The sequence below is a fragment of the Vipera berus genome (genome assembly GCF_964194415.1).
Source record: "Vipera berus genome assembly, chromosome: 9".
In the NCBI taxonomy this organism is placed as follows: Eukaryota; Metazoa; Chordata; class Lepidosauria; order Squamata; family Viperidae; genus Vipera; species Vipera berus.
This window is the reverse complement of record NC_138212.1, coordinates 23,619,463-23,635,624: the sequence shown is the minus strand read 5'-3', so window position 1 is coordinate 23,635,624 and position 16,162 is coordinate 23,619,463. Positions and strand designations below refer to the sequence as shown.

Genomic DNA, 16,162 nt, shown 5'->3' with positions numbered 1-16,162 from the left:
TTTCTCCATGATCCAGCGTATGTTGGCAATTTGATCTCTAGTTCCTCTGCCTCTTCGAAATCCTGCCTGCACTTCTGGTAGTTCTCGATCCACATACTGCTGAAGTCTAGCTTGTAGGATTTTAAGCATGACTTTACTAGCATGAGAAATGAGTGCAATGGTGCGATAGTTTGAACATTCTTTGGCACTGCCTTTCTTTGGAATTGGAATGTAAACTGATCTTTTCCAATCCTGTGGCCATTGTTGAGTTTTCCAAATTTGCTGGCAAATTGAGTGTAGCACTTTTACTGCATTGTCTTTTAAGATTTTGAATAGCTCAGCTGGAATACTGTCACCTCCACTAGCTTTGTTGTTGCTCAGCTTTTCTAAGGCCCACTTCACTTCACATTCTAGGATGTCTGGCTCGAGGTCAGTGACCACCTCATTGTGATTATCAGGGATGTTAAGCTCATTCTTGTATAGTTCTTCTGTGTAATTTTGCCACCTCTTCTTAATCTCTTCTGCCTCTGTTAGGTCCCTGCCATTTTGGTCCTTTATCATGCCCATTTTTGCATTAAACGTTCCCTTCATTTCTCCAATTTTCTTGAAAAGATCTCTGGTCCTCCCTATTCTATTATTTTCTTCTATTTCTTTGCACTGTTCATTTAAGAAGGCATTCTTATCTCTTCTAGCTATTCTCTGGAATTCTGCATTCAAATGGGTGTATCTTTCTTTTTCTCCCTTGCCTTTCACTTCCCTCCTTTCCTCAGCTATTTGCAAAGCTTCCTCAGACAGCCATTTTGGTTCTACACAGTATTTAGTAGCTTAGAAACACCTGCCTCCATCCCAGAACGAATGGGTTCATAAACGCCACATCAAAGCCCCTAGGTTACTTAGTAAATTCCATGCTATGTACTATGATAAACCAGACTAGTCCCTTTGTTTATTTGGTTTTTTTTTCTACAGGTGGATCTCTCATTCTTTTAAGGGGGGCGGCATATCAGAACCCGTTCCTTTGCTGGGGGAAAGAGAGATTTTGTTAGTTAATTCTTTTCCCTTTCCTTTCCTGCAGGTTCTGTGGGGGTGAAAGCTTTGGGGAATTGCAATGTATTTTTTTTCCTTTCACTTAACCACTACAATGTATCCTCTATCTGCTTGCTCTTTGAACTGTTTCCTCTTGATGCCAGCCTGGGGTGAGAAAGGAATGTGCCTCAGCCATCTGGCTTATCTCTAGCTGCAGAAGTAAAGTTGCGAAGACCCAACAATGTTCTCACACCCTTGGGAATGGCATCTTAGCCCTGTTCCCACAGCGGACTTAACACCTCGGGATTGGCCCATTTGAACTGACCAGATGAACTATTGGGGTGAGGTTTGCTTCTTATTCCTTTAACCTATTGATTTGGGCAGGAAACCCTCAGATCCTGCCTTATGCCTGCTGTTAACTTCTCCTAATAAAAGTTCATTTTGGGATGACTCTGTTCCAAGAGTTCTGCTTTCTTGGGAAGAGGGATTGAAGCAGGTCCTTAAACTGCCAAATGAATATATTGGGGAACGTAGTTGCTTGCATAGTTTTGTGGGTGGGACATTATACTTTGTAATTGGGTAATTGTTACTTGTGTATTGAGACTTGGTTTCACTTTTGACAGTGCCAATACTTTGTAACTAATAAATATGTTCTTTGAGGAGTTCTGCTTTATTCGTCTCTTGTCTGTCGGAACCATGACATTAAACCAAGTCTCCTAAAACTTTCATTTTCTCAGTGTGCTGGGCCCCACAGCCTACCCATCCTTTCGGAGAGCAGTGAAGACTTGGTGAAGATTGGAAGATGGAGGAAAAGAATGGAGCCGTTGTGGCCACAATGGAACTCCAGCTGTCAGAGTGCAAACAGCCGCTCTAGCCACCGAGGAGGTATCACTGGCAGGGGCTCAGCCAAAGTCCAGTTTGATCCAACCTTGGAAGCTGGTACTGCAGGAGGGAACTACAATCCTGGCAGACCTCTATCAAGCCGAGGCTGCCCCTCAGCACAGGAGCACTCCTGTAGCTGCTGAAGAGGAACTCCTGTTGCTGCCATCCCAGGGCTTTTTGTCCGTGGCATACCAGAAGGGAAAAGGATTGATCAGAGGGGACAACTCCGGAGACTGGAAGCTTCCCCTCCAACCAAGCTCGAGGCAAAAGCCCAGTCCAAGCCACAGCAGATGCCAGCACCCTATGACATTGATGAGGAAGGAGAGGAGGATCTGATGGTAAGTCAGCCCATCCCATCTTTTGCCATCCCCACCAAGATAATAATACCAAAAACTAGGACCCAAATGGACTTAAACATTTTAATAGACTCAGGTTGCACCAGGTGCCTAATTAATATTTTTAATTTTAATTTTAACTGGGTTTTAATTTTCTCAGGGTTCTATTTAATCTCTTTTAATTTGTTTTAACGTTTGTATTGACTGTTTTTTAAATGCCCTGTAAACCGCCCTGAGTCCTTCGGGAAAGGGCGGTATATAAATCTAAATAAGTAAATAAATAAATAAAATAATCTGCCCACAGTGCTCAAGCTGGGGATTTGAGTAAGGCTGTTACACCTAGCCATGAGATTTGAACAAGCTGACGGATCCCTTATCTGTGGTGCACCTGCCATGCACCTGACAGAACCAGTGTGATTGGAAATGGGTCGTCACTGGGAAATCATCCATTTTGTAGTGGTCCCGAAAATGATTGAGGCTGTGATTTTGGGTCTGGCCTGGCTCGACAAATGGTGCCGAAACATCTGGTGGGAGAATGGAGTGAGGAATTTAAGATTGGGGATAGGCCCCCTGCCACCTGCCATCACCAATGACATAAAGGACTATACCATAAATGAGGCTCAGGAAGAGCACCCTGAGACACTAAAGGCTGTTGTAGAAAAGCTGCCAGGAATCCAGCTTGTCCCAACTGAACACCATGATTTAGCTGAGACGTTTATGAGAAAGAGTGCAATGTCCTTCTCCCCAGGCTATGGACTGTGCCATTGAAATTTTACCTGGGGCCAAGGTCCCGAAGCCAAAAATGTACTCAATGAGGCCCAGAGAGATGAAAGAGTTAAGAGAACATTGATAAGAACCTGGCTTATCCAACCAGCAAAATCATGTGTTGCAGCCCTGTATTGTTCAAAGAAAAGAAAGATGGGTCGCTGAGATTATGCATGGATTTTAAAGGGTTAAACATTGTCAGCATAGAGAACATGTACCCCCTTCCCTTGATGAAGAACATGTTGGCCAACCTAGCAAAAGGGAAAGTTTTTAAAAAGTTGAATTTAAGAGAAGCTTATTACTGAGTCCAAATTAAGGAGGGGACGAATGGAAAATTGCCTTCAATTGCCTCCTGGGAAGCTTCCAATTTAAAGTGATGCCTTTTGGACTACTGTATTTATGCAATTAATCAACCAGGTGCTCCATGATCATTTGTATAAGAGGGTTTTAGTTTATCTTGATGACATTTTCATTTACACTGAGACTATGGAAGAGCACATTAAATTGGTCCGCAAAGTCCTGAGGAAACTACTAAAGGCTAACTGTATGCAACGCTATCTAAATGTGAGTTTCGCCAGACACGCCTTTACTATCTAGGCTATGGTACTGAATTTCAAACGGAATAGAAATGGATCCTGCAAAAGTGAAAGCTGTATTGAAATGCCAATCCCTTCGGACCCATAAACAACTTCAAAGCTTTCTGGGGTTTGCTAACTTTTACCACCAATTTGTCCCCTCTTTCGCAAAGATAGCCATGTCAATAACCAACTTACTGAAAACAGGGAAAGGTGTGTGGGGGGGGGAAACCCCAACCTTGACAGCCATTGCCATTAATGGCATTCCTCTACCACAATCTGCCTCTCAAATAACCACTAGAGCTCAATTGCAAAAGCAATCCACCGGTCCTGATGACCGCTTACTGAAAAGACTTAAAGAGCAATTAGAGACTGACATCTGATTCAAGGACAATAAATCTCTATTAAGCCTTGGGGAGGGCTAGCCTGGAAGAGTTCTAAGCTGTGCCCTCAGGATTGAAGCCCTTCAGCGCAGTCATGATGCAAAGCAGGCCAGTCACTTTGGGTTCCTGAAAACATATTTGGTATTGTTAAGTCGTGGGCTCTTGGGTGCAGGAATGATGACATGAGGCTGAGTACAGGATAACTCATACTTTATTCTTGCTGGAACTGTACTGGAACTTGGCTGCAACCAACCACAATAACCCCTAGACGGCAGCCAATAGGTTTCAACCTACTCAAGCCGCCTGGGGCTAGCCAATTGCAGGAGAGGAGACAGCAAGACTTGAATACTGGAGAGCTGTTAGACGCTCCAGCAACACATGTGGTGTATCACCACAAGCCCAGTACATAACACCCCTCCCCTCTTAGATCAGACTATGACACCCGCAATTAGTCTTGACAGCTGTCAAGACTTATTAATCAACTCACATACAACTGTAGTGATAATAATAAAAATAAATAATAATAAATTCACTGTGGCTACAATGAGATTAAACAACGTCTGAACAGGCTTACAATGCAGTAAAGCAGTTTCACAATGCACAGGTTTTCTGTAGTTAGTGGTAACAAGTTTTATAAAACTATACATCACTTTATTTTACAATGTAATCTGTGAGGTACGCAGGAGGCTTGTGTGGCCTAGAGGAACGTCTTGGAGTTCCCATCACTTTGTTGTCTACCAGCTTACCCAGTGGGCTGGGAAGACCCATGTTCCCTTGTGCTCCTGTGTCAAGGGGAATCGAAACGCTCTGCCTGGCCTCATGAGGTTGGCCCACCCCAGAGTCAGTCTGTTCTGCAGAGTAGGCACAGCGGTTGCTGAAGTTTGGCTGGCTCGCTTCGACAGGGGTTTCATGTTGCACTCCCATGCTACCCGGTTCTTCCTCAGATTCTATCTCTGCTGAGAAGGAACAACCCTGGTGGCTGGCTTGGCTGCAAGTGAGGGCTGGCTTGGCCACAAGTTTGAGGACCTTGGGAGGGACTTATGATGCAGTCCTCACTTAGTGGCCATTCTGGAAACCTTTTCCTGAGTTGGTCAATGTGTCTTCTAACCGGTCGCCCTCCCTCCAACCCCACTTCATAAGATAGGGGTCCAGATGCCTTGGTTATTTGACCAGGAACCCATAAATTCCCTTGGCCATAGTTCCTGGCCCAAACCCAATCGCCCATGTGCAGCCCCCTCGGGGGTTTTGGTTGAGAGGCTTCTGTTGCCACTCTGTCTGGATGCAACATGTCCAGTTTAGCAATCAAATGCCTCCCCCAACGAAGTTCTGCAGGACTTTTACCTGTGGGAGTGCAGGGAGTAGAATGCTGGCAGAGTAAAAAATCTGCCAATCTGTGATGCCAGTCACCTGTGACAATGCGCTTGAGTGCCTCCTTTGTTGTCCTCACAATGCGTTCGGCTTGTCCATTAGAAGATGGATGAAATGGTGCATAAATTGCATATCTGATGAGATTAAGAAAAGCCTGAAACTCAGCAGCAGTGAATTGGGCCCCATTATCAGAAACTAAAACATCAGGCAACCCATGTGTTGCAAAGAGTTTTCTCAGCACCTGGATGGTCCTAGCAGTAGTCATGTTAGGAACTGGAATTACTTCCAGCCATTTCCACTACTATCAGGAAAAGCTGCCCCTGAAAAGGCCCAGCATAGTCTACATGAATCCTAGACCAAGGAGTGTGCGTTTCCTCCCACCTGTGAACTGGGACCTGTGGCATTTCAGGCCTAGATTGTTGGCATGTATAACAACCATGGACTTGACCCTCGATGGCCTTATCAAGGTAGCTTCTAGCTAAGGCTTTCATTCTAACAATGCCTGGATGGCCTCATGTAAGGAGTGTAAGACCCTGTCTCTTAGGGAAGTGAGAATTATTTCTCTGTTCCCCCATAAAATGCACCCTTTATGTGCACACAACTCATGCCTCCTGACAAAATAACTTTGAAATTCAGAGCCTGGACTTTTTTCCAACCAGCCCATGTATACCCATGTCAACACTTTACTCAGAGTTTTATCTGTGGCAGTTTCAGCAGCGATATCCCCTGCATGGAGGCGAAACTCAGGTATGTCCTGTATGGACAATATTCTAGCAGCAGGAGCTGGATCAGGATCCATTAGTGGCAGTGGTAGTCTGCTGAGGCCATCAGCATGGCCCATTTCCTTTCCTGGTTTATAAATAAACTTAAAATTGTATGCAGACAAAAAAATAGACCATCTCAACATTCTTGGAGATAGTATGTGGGGGGGGGGGGTTTGTTTGTCTGTTGTGAACAGTCCCAACAGAGGTTTGTGGTCAGTGTAGAGAGTGAAATCCCTGCCATATAAATAATCATGAAATTTCTTAACTCCAGCAACTATGGCTCTTTGTCAATCTGGGCATAGTTGCGCTCAGCAGAGGACAAGGCCCTTGAGTAAAATGCAATAGGGACCTGTTTCCCATTTTTCTCTGTATGGCTTAAGACTGCCCCCACCCCATAGGGAGATGCATCACATGCAAGACATACAGGTTCAGACTCTATGTAATGAGTTACAGTGGACTTTTCTGACAGAAGTGCTTTCAAATCCTGGAAACTTTTTTCGTGTAAGTTAGTCCATTTTCAAGGGGCTTTTTTGTCCAGCAGCCTTTGGAGGAGCTCTACTATTGCTGCCTTATGAGATAGGAATGTGTGATAAAAATTTAGGAGACCCAAAAATGCTTGCAGCTCTCCTTTTGATTTGGGCCTAGGACCCATTTTAATGGCCTTCCCTTTAGAATCAGCGGGGTGAATACCATTAGCATGAATGCAGAAATCCAAGAATTCTGTTGATGAGACCCCAATACTACACTTGTTCTTCTTTAATTTGAGGCCTGCTTCGCAAAGCCTCTGCAAAACAGCCCTGAGCCTTCTGGCCAACACTTCTGGGGATTCCCCAGCAATAAGAACATCATCAAAGTAAGGGCAGATGCCCTGGATACCCTTAAGTGCACGTTCCATAATTCCTTGGAAAATACCTGGTGCAACACTGACTCCAAACTGTAAGCGTTTGACTTTGAATGCCCCTCTCTGAGTCACGATCGTTTGAGCCGCGGCTGTGGCCTCGTCAACCAGCAATTGCTGATAGGCCTGTGCTAAATCAAGTTTAGCAAAAATGGTTCCCCCTTGCAAAGAGGCTAAAATGTGGTTGACCACTGGAACTGGATAAGCATGCTGCTTGAGGGCCTGTGTATGTCCCTAAGGTTGAATCAAAAACATCCGCGTATTCCTCGCACACTGACATGAGGTCTTCTGTTTGTGTCCGGTTTATGCCAGTAAACTGAATACCTAAGGCATCAAACCAATCAAGTCCAATTAGACTTGTTCTCTGGCCCTCTACTACTATTACATCCAGGTGCCCCAAAAAATCTTTAAATTTTACCAATACAGTAGCTTCACCTTAACTTTAACGTGAGCATTTTGAAAATCTGTTAAAATGATATCTGAGGGTCTTAGTTTGGCCCAATTGTTACTGCCCCTACACACAAAGTTGTATGTGTCTTGCGAAATGATTGAGACAGCAGAGCCGGAGTCCAACTCCATCTTACATGGAATTCCTTGTAGCTCTACTAAGAGCTTGAGTTTAGGCTTGAGGGGGTGTCGAGCCCCGGTGCGGCAAACGCTTCTCCAGCTTCTGAAGAATCCCACACTAACTGGACCCTGGGCCCCAGTACCTCTCCTAGTTGGTTCCTCTGACTGGTGTTTGGGTGGCCGGTCTCTCTGGTGGGCTCTGCAAACCACCGTGATGTGGCCAGTTCTTCCACAAGCTCTACACGTGGCCGAATGAAATCTGCAGTTGGCACGAATATGGTTGCCTCCGCACCGCTTACATCTCGGTAAGAGAACTGCCTTGTAACTGTCCTCTCGCTGGTGGCTGTTGCAGTGTTGTGCGTTGGGTTGCCTTTGGAGTTTGTTGATTTCAGGTTCTTCTTCTGACAATTCCCCGGCACATTTGGCGACCTCAAGATGGACCGATTCTTCGACTTTTGAAAGTTGGTGGGCTGAACTGTCTGCACTGCACCCCTGGCGGCTTCGTCAGCCATCACCTCGTCCTATGCCTCAGAAAACATTAAATTGGGTCTAGCAAACAGTCTCTGCTGAAGGGTTCTGTCCCGAAGGCCACAGACGAGCCGGTCTCTTAGTCGGTCTTCTAAGTTTGAGAACTTGTAAAGGCGTGCGGCCTGTCTAAGGCCCGCAATGAATTCCAATGCTGTCTCCCCAGGTAGCTGCACTCTTTGGTCAAATTTGAATCTCCATGCCATCTCTGACATCTTGGGCTGGAAGTGCCCGGTTAGCTTCTTCTTAAGGTTTGCGTATGAAACTGCTTCGATGGGTGTTGGCACGAAAAGATTCTCTGCCAAATCGAAGGTTGCTGGGCCGCACACGCAAAGCAATGTTGTGGCCTTCAGACCTTCCTCCGCGATCTGATTTGCTCTCGGATAGTTCTCTACTTGTGAAAGGTAAGATGGCCATTCTTCCGGATACTTCATGTCAAATTCTCTTAGCTTGCCGACCTTCGGCATTCTTCCTTCAAATTCCTGCAATCTTTGGATCCTGCTTCTAGGCTCAGGGAATGCGTCCGCTGAGTGCAAGGCTGCTAGTGTGGCTTGCTAGCCGGCCTAGGTGGGGGGGAATGCCTCTTCTCTCTGGCATGTGCTGCCAACCCCTCGTTGACTTCAGCTCTTAATCAGCGAAGCAGGATCCCATCCTCATTGCCACTATTAAGTAGTGGGCTCTTGGGTGCAGGAATGACGACACGAGGCTGAGTACAGGATAACTCATACTTTATTCTTGCTGGAACTGTACTGGAACCTGGCTGCAACCAGCCACAATATATAGTCTAGCCCCTAGATGGCAGCCAATAGGTTTGAACCTACTCAAGCCGCCTGGGGCTAGCCAATTGCAGGAGAGGAGACAGCAAGTCTGGAATACTGGAGAGCCATTAGACACTCTAGCAACACACGTGGTGTATCACCACAAGCCCAGTACATAACAGGTATGAAGGCAATTTTGGTGGCCAGGCATGAAAAAAGACATTGAGATGTGAAAAACTGTGCCACCTGCACTGCTATGAAGAAATGTTTAGGGTGACTCGCTCCCTCCTTAACCAGGAGGTGAGGGAGGATCCCTTACAGGGACGGGCCGAGGAGTTTAGTCACCATCTGATGGACAAAATCGCTCAGATCCGGGCTGGTCTGGACTCTGACTGGGCGGAGTCTAACGTGGAGGAATTGGACGGTCTTGAGCATGTTATCTGGACTGAGTTCGATCCTGTTTCCCCTGATGATGTGGACAGGATCATGGGGAGGCTGAGCTCCACCACCTGTTTGTTGGATCCGTGTCCTTCCTGGCTGGTTTATGCGGCCCGGGAGGAGACACGAGGCTGGTTCCAGGCAGTAATAACTGTCTTCCCTGCCACCTTGAAGGAGGCGGTGGTGAGACCCCTCCTCAAAAAGCCTGTCCTGGACCCGGCTGTTTTAAATAATTATCATCCAGTCTCCAACCTTCGCTTTTTGTCGAAGGTTGTTGAGAGTGTGGTGGCGCATCAGCTTCCTCTGTTCCTGGAGGAAACTGATTATCTGGACCCGTACCAATCGGGTTTCAGGCCCGGACACAGCACGGAGACGGCATTGGTCGTGCTGGTGAATGATCTCTGGCGGGCTCGGGACAGGGGTTGTTCCTCTGTCCTAGTCCTATTAGATCTCTCAGTGGCTTTTGATACCATTGACCATGGTATCCTACTGCGGCGTATCAGGGGGTTGGGAGTGGGAGGCACCGTTTTACGGTGGTTCTCCTCCTATCTCCTGGGCCGCTCGTAGTCGGTGTTGACGGGAGGGCAGAGGTCCACCCCGAGGCCTCTCATTTGTGGAGTTCCTCAGGGGTCGGTTCTCTCGCCCCTCCTGTTCAACATCTACATGAAGCCACTGAGTGAGATCATTCATGGTTTCGGGGTGGGGTATCATCAGTACGCTGATGATACCCAACTTTTTCTTTCCACCCCGAACCAACCCAGCGATGCCCTCGCCGTGATGTCCCGTTGCCTGGAGGCGGTCCAGGTCTGGATGGGGAGAAACATCTCGGGTCAACCAGACTATTCCATCTCTAACGATGGGGGGTGAGGTGTTACCCCCCGTTGATAGGGCTCGCACCTTGGGCGTCCTCCTGGATTCACGGCTCAATTTTGAAGATCACATAGGAGCCGTGACCAGGGGGGCTTTTGCCCAGGTTCGCCTGGTGCACCAGTTGCGACCCTACCTGGACCGAGATGCCCTACACACAGTCACTCATGCGCTCGTGACCTCCCGTTTAGACTACTGCAATGCTGTCTACATGGGGCTGCCCTCGAGGACCACTCGGAGGCTTCAGCTGGTGCAGAATGCGGCCGCGCGAGTTGTGATGGGGGTTTCCCAATACTCCCATGTAACACCTCTACTCCGCGAGCTGCATTGGCTTCCGGTTGCCCTTCGGGTGAGATTCAAGGTGCTGGTGATGACCTATAAAGCCCTAAATGTCGAGGGTCCAGGATATCTGAGGGAACACCTGCTGCCAGCATCAAGCTCCCTTCGTCCAGTGCGCTCCCACAGGGAGGGTCTTCTCAGGGTGCCACCGGTTAAAGATTGCCGGCGGGTAACATCCAGGGGTAGGGCCTTCTCAGTGGGCGCGCCTGCCCTTTGGATCCTGCCTAATGTAAGAACCTGCCTCTGTTTCTCTACCAAGAAAGCAGAACTCTTGAAACTGGTATCATTTCAAAAGGAACTTTTATTGGCAGGTACAGAAAGCAGGAAAGCTAGGCAGGATCTGAGGGCTTCCCACCCAAATCAATTGGTTAAGCCCACAAAGTAATAACCCCACCCCAACAGTTCATCAGTCGGTTTAAACAGGCCAATCCACAGGTGACATCGGGCTGTGGGGAACAACCTGATAAGGCGCCTCTCTCAAGGTGTTCTCCGGTTCCTCCCTCTGTGCTGAGATAAGGCAGATGGCCCCGAGGCATTCCATTCACACCCCAAAGACGATACATCAAAGCAAATAGAGGAAATATTCTACATACACTGCAAGCCCCTGGCCTCCCCCCTCCCCCTGTAGGAGAACGGCAGAATCCGAGTAACCTAAACTCAGAGAATATGTATGATTAATAATTGAGGGTTCTGATATGCCGCCCCCCCTAGAAAAATGAGAGGTCCACCTGGAGACAGAAAAAATAACAAAGGGGAGAGAGTTGAAACAACACCGTTAGTCAGGCTTATCTGGGTAACAGGCGTGGAAACTTTTCAGCAATCTGGGAGCCCTGACATGCTTTTTATGCACCTATTCATTTTGTGATGGTGGGAGGTCTTTCCATGCCACCAAATATTGGGTCGACCCATGATGTTTCCTGGAGTTTAATATCTCTTTGATTTCAAAATGTTGCTCCCCTGTCACCATAATGGGTTGTGGGGGGGAGGAGCTTCTGCAGGCCTTAAGGGGGAGATTAGTTCCCGTTTAAGCAGGCTGCAGGTAGACTTGTCTTAATGGTTTTGGGAGTTCCAATTCCACTGTTACTGGGTTAAAATTATGCGTTTTATGGGGAAGGATCCTAGGAATTTGGTCCTAGCTTTTTTGAAGGTTGCAAAGATTTTAGGAATTTGGTTGAGAGATATACTTTTCCCCCCTATTTTGAATGGTTTAGGTTCCATTCGTTTCTTATCTGCCTATGCTTTATAGGCTTCCCTCGCTTCATCTAAAACTTTTCTAACCACAGGCCAAGTATTTTGCAGCTGTTTAATCCACTCTTTCAAAGAGGGGATGGTGGGCTCGTTAACAGGTAATCAGGTTGAAACTTCATCCTGTCGCCACTTGGAACGTTGTGTAATTGGTACTTGAGTGTACAGCGTTGTTGTAAGCAACCTCTGCAAAAGGCAACAGCTCAGTCCAGTTGTCTTGTTGGCAATTTATGAAGCATCTCAGGTATTGTTCTAGTACTGAGTTCAAATGTTCTGTCCCAGCATTTGTTTGCAGATGATGACTAGATGACCAGCCTTGACTGGTACCAAGTAGGTCCAAAAAGGCTCTCCAGAAATCTGAAGTAAACTGGACCCCCATCTGATATAATGCGTTGTGGGGCCAATAAATATGTAGTACAAGTAATTTGGCTAAAGCTTTAGCAGTGGGGATCTTCTGGCAGGGTATGAGGTGGACCTGTTTGGAAAATAGGTCCATCACTACCCAAATGACAGTGTTTCCTGCACTTTCTGGCAGTTTTATGAAATTCATAGAGAGCTCTCTCCAGGTGCTTGTAATAATGCCTGTCTCTGCTTTGCTGCTGCGCAGATGGGGCAGCTAGCCACATAGCTTTCAATGTCCTTTTTTATAGTTGGCCACCAAAATTGCCTTTGGTTAAATGGAGAGTTTTCATGAACCCAAAATGCCTCACCATTTTCAAGTTGGCAAAGTTGCATGATTTTTACTCTGGGGTTTTGGCATGTATAATTTTTCTCCTACCCAGGGCAGGTTGCTCATCGAGCAAAGTTTTTTGTGGTTAAGGAACCATTCGTCATTCTCCAATGCTCGTCTAAACTTGATCCCTGATTTGCTGCTCGGGGGTGTTTTTTTCTTAGAGTTTTCATTTATGGTGGTCGGGGCCTCCATGTTACTGCTCGCCGGCATCGCTTTCTTTGCCTGAGCTCTCGTGGTTATAGGGGCCACTAATTGTTTTGGAGTTATCAAGGGTTTGATCATGTTGGATTTTACATTATTATATTGTGGCATCCTTGACAAGGCATCGGCCAAAAAGTTCTCCCCCCCTCCAGGATGTACTTAATTGAAAAATCAAACCGGTGGAAATGCTGGGACCACTGAGCTTGTTTTGTGGTTTTTAGCACTTCAAGGTTCTTATGATTGGTCCACACCTGAAGGGGGATTTTACTCTCCTCCAGGAAATGTCTCCAAGTGATGTATGCCTCCTTTCTCCACACTGCCCACCTCAGTTCAGTTTCAGTGAGCTTTTGGGATGTGTACGCACAGGATTGCAATTCCCCCCCCCCGATTCTCTCGGAGAAGCACCTCTCCCACTGCCTAAATGACAAATGGCTGCCCTGGGTCCGGGTGTTTAACACTGGCTTGGCAGGAAAATGTCTTTTTAATTTCTCAAAAGCTGCTTGGCACTCCATTTCATCAGCTGGCTGGGTTTCAGTTTACTCACCCCTTTTGTTTTTAGTAGGTTTGTGATGGAGAGAGCAATTTGAGTGAAAAAGGGAATAAACTATCTGTAGAGGGTCGCAAATATCCACACCCTCCGGCTGATTTCTGCCTGCTAGGGGACCCTAAATGGGCCTGAAGTTGCCCCATAGAGCAGGGCTTTTCAACCGGTGGTACGGGTACCACCTGTGGTACATTGGCACCTGACAGGTGGTACGCAACCATCCTAGAAGTGGTAGCGGGGGAAGGGAATGAGCTGAAGTGGCAGCAGCACCACACAAGCTTGAGTGAGAGACAGCTGGAGCTGCAGGGCTGTCAGGGCTCAGCGGAAGTGCCAGGATCAGCGCCCGAGCTCCAGCTGATTAGCGCTTCTTCTGATTCGTGCTTCTCCTTATTGCCACTTCTTCTTTGGTGCTTCTTCTGGGTTCAGCAGAAGCACCAGGATCAGCACCAGATTCCAGCTCTTTCCTTCATAGGGAAGGGGGCAGGAGGGGGGGAATAAGGCTTCCACGTTCCTCAAATCTGGGGCAAAGCAAAGCAACATGAACCAGAAGTTGCCAATTGCCTGGCCGACAGTGGCGGGCTCGGTTGCGCTGCGCTGGAAGTGCAAGGCAGAGACACCCTGAAAATGGACCGGAGGGAAAGCAGAGCAGAAGGGAAATCTGAAACCACACACAAAAAAACCAAAACCCACCTCTGGACAGCCTTTTCCCCTCCTTTCTGAACATGAGGATTTGATCCCCTGAGAAGCCGCCTCCGCCTGGCCATCCGTTGAAGGAGCTTGGGAGGAGCAGAGCTCAGGGACCTTCGCCCCTTTGGCTGCCTGGATTCGGGAATGGCTCGTGCAGCACAGAGACCTCTTCCCCAGGGCTTGCAGTGGCTCTTCCTGGCCGCTCAGATGGTCCCCTGTGACAGGCGAGAGGGGCAGTGAGAGGAGGGGGGGTGCTGCCTGCTATGGGGGCTTCGACCTATACTTCATTTTGGACAAGTAGGTGGCTGGGTGTCGCAGTAGCTGTGCGGGATGTGCCTGGGCTGTGCAGGGCGCAGTAGCCCTGGCCGTTTTTCAAAACTCCACAGCATTTTTTTCCCTATGCTTTGGGTGCCCAATTTGTACAAAAAACGCCTGACGGATACCACATTCCTCTTTCCTCCGGAGAAGGTTGAAGGAAAAAGTTTGGCTCCTTCACTGGTTTCTCTTTTTTGCAATGTTGCTTTTTTTGGGCGGGGGGGGGGGGGGAGAGAAGTTTAGCAAAGAGTAGCTGTCAGCTGTGACCTGTTTGGTTAGACTTAAAAACGGCCATTTCCAAAGTAAATCCCTTGCTCGGCTTCCCTCATGGGATGCAATTCCCATGGAGCAGCCATTTAAGACAGGGGCAGGGAACCTTGGGTCTTTTATGACTGGTGGACTTCAACTCCCAGAATTCCTGAGCCAGCCATGCTGAGGGGGAAGGGAGAGGTTTCCAAGCTGAGCTATGCTGGCTCAGGAATTCTGGAAGTTGAAGTCCATGAATCATAAAAGAGCCGAGGTTCCCCATACCTAGTTTAAGATCTCTGAACTCTGGAGTAAATTTGAAACTTGCTCCATGACTGTGATGGATTATTGATTCAATCAATAATTAGAAGTCAGCATCTACCTACCCCTGAAAAAATAACATCTCTCTCCCTCTCCCTCTCCCTCTCTCTCTCAAATATCTGAGCTATCAAATTGCCAATCATGCCTGGGCTTGGGGAGAAGGCCCTCTCCTTCCTCTGTGGATAACAGTTCCCCAACCTTTTATGCGGTGTGTGTGCATGCATGTGCTTGGCTGCTAGCAGTTTGGGGAGCCCAGGAGTTTGTGGGGCACTGAGTTGTTCCCACATCAAGTTAGCCAGTGTGACTTGTTCGGTTGGGACCCAGTTGTCAGCTGTGTCCAGAGAGTGGTGTGGAGCAACTGGTGGTGCTCCAATATTGCCATATCCTAAAAGTGGTACAATCTCTGAAAAGGCTGAAAAGCCCTGCACTAGGATTCCAAGACCCCTCTCACAGTTACTACTGTAGATCCAGGTTCCACCTATTCTATGCCTGTACATTTGGCTGAAGGCAGCCTCCCACCAATACGCCAACTCTGCAGGCTTCCACTGGAGAAGAGCAGAGCTGCGGCTCGGCTGCAAAGTGGATGAGACTGGATGACCATTGGGAGCCCAGCATCTCTCTCAATTCCTCCTCACTGGGCGGCTGGCCCCGGCAGGCAAGGGTTAATCTGCCCCAGCACCCTCGCACCGCAGACGTCATCAGGGCTCGAGCAGAAGGGGAGGGGGCGCATGGGGGGCCGGGGGGGTTTGTGATACGTCGAGCCCGCGCGGAGGAGCCGCACCAGCCCCGGCGCCGCGCCGCGCCCTCCCGGAGCCCAGCCCGCCGCCGCGCACCCGCCTGCCCGCGCTCTCCGCCGGCCCATCTGCGAGGTCGGAGCAGCTGCAGCCGCGGCGGCAGCAGGACCCCCGCCATCCAACCTGCGCCTTGGCCTCGTCCACGACCTCCGTGCAAAGGTGGGCACCTCGCCCCTCGGCCGGGACGGGAAGGCGGGTGGGGCGGCGGCGGCAGCCTGGATTCTGGGGGCGTTCCGGAGCTGCGGGCGCCCCTCGCTCCGCTACGGCCGAGCCCCGGGCGCCCCGGCTTCCTTCCTTCAGCCCAGTCCGGTCAGTGCCCGCCCCTTTGGGGACCAAGTCATGCCGGGGATTCTCGTTAGTTGTCGCTTCTGTGAAATGGGCCGCTGCCGATTACCCCCTCGCACTTTACCTGCAGAGACAGGATATAGGAGCCCACTCCCTCCCCTCAAACAACCCTCCAGAATTTGCCTGCTGGGGAAGTTTGAAGCGGGGAGAGGCGAGGGAGTGGCTGACTCTCTCCTTCCAGCAGTCCCAAGGCAGAAGGAGCCCAGGACAAGGGGAGGTGAACAGGCATAGGCTCCTCCTGGGTTCCCCCTAAAAATCTCTGCTT

The 16,162-nt window shown here is 48.7% G+C and overlaps 1 long non-coding RNA gene across 2 annotated transcripts in view; it reads left to right on the top strand.

The window, feature by feature from the left end:
- The window catches only part of LOC308671968, a 37,042-nt gene that overhangs the window by 2,315 nt on the left and 18,565 nt on the right, over nucleotides 1-16,162 (top strand). For both annotated transcript variants that reach the window (XR_014027316.1, XR_014027317.1), the window contains exons 2-3: nucleotides 794-1,343; nucleotides 1,740-2,222. This is a non-coding gene — a long non-coding RNA (uncharacterized lncRNA). The remainder of the gene's footprint in view (nucleotides 1-793; nucleotides 1,344-1,739; nucleotides 2,223-16,162) is intronic.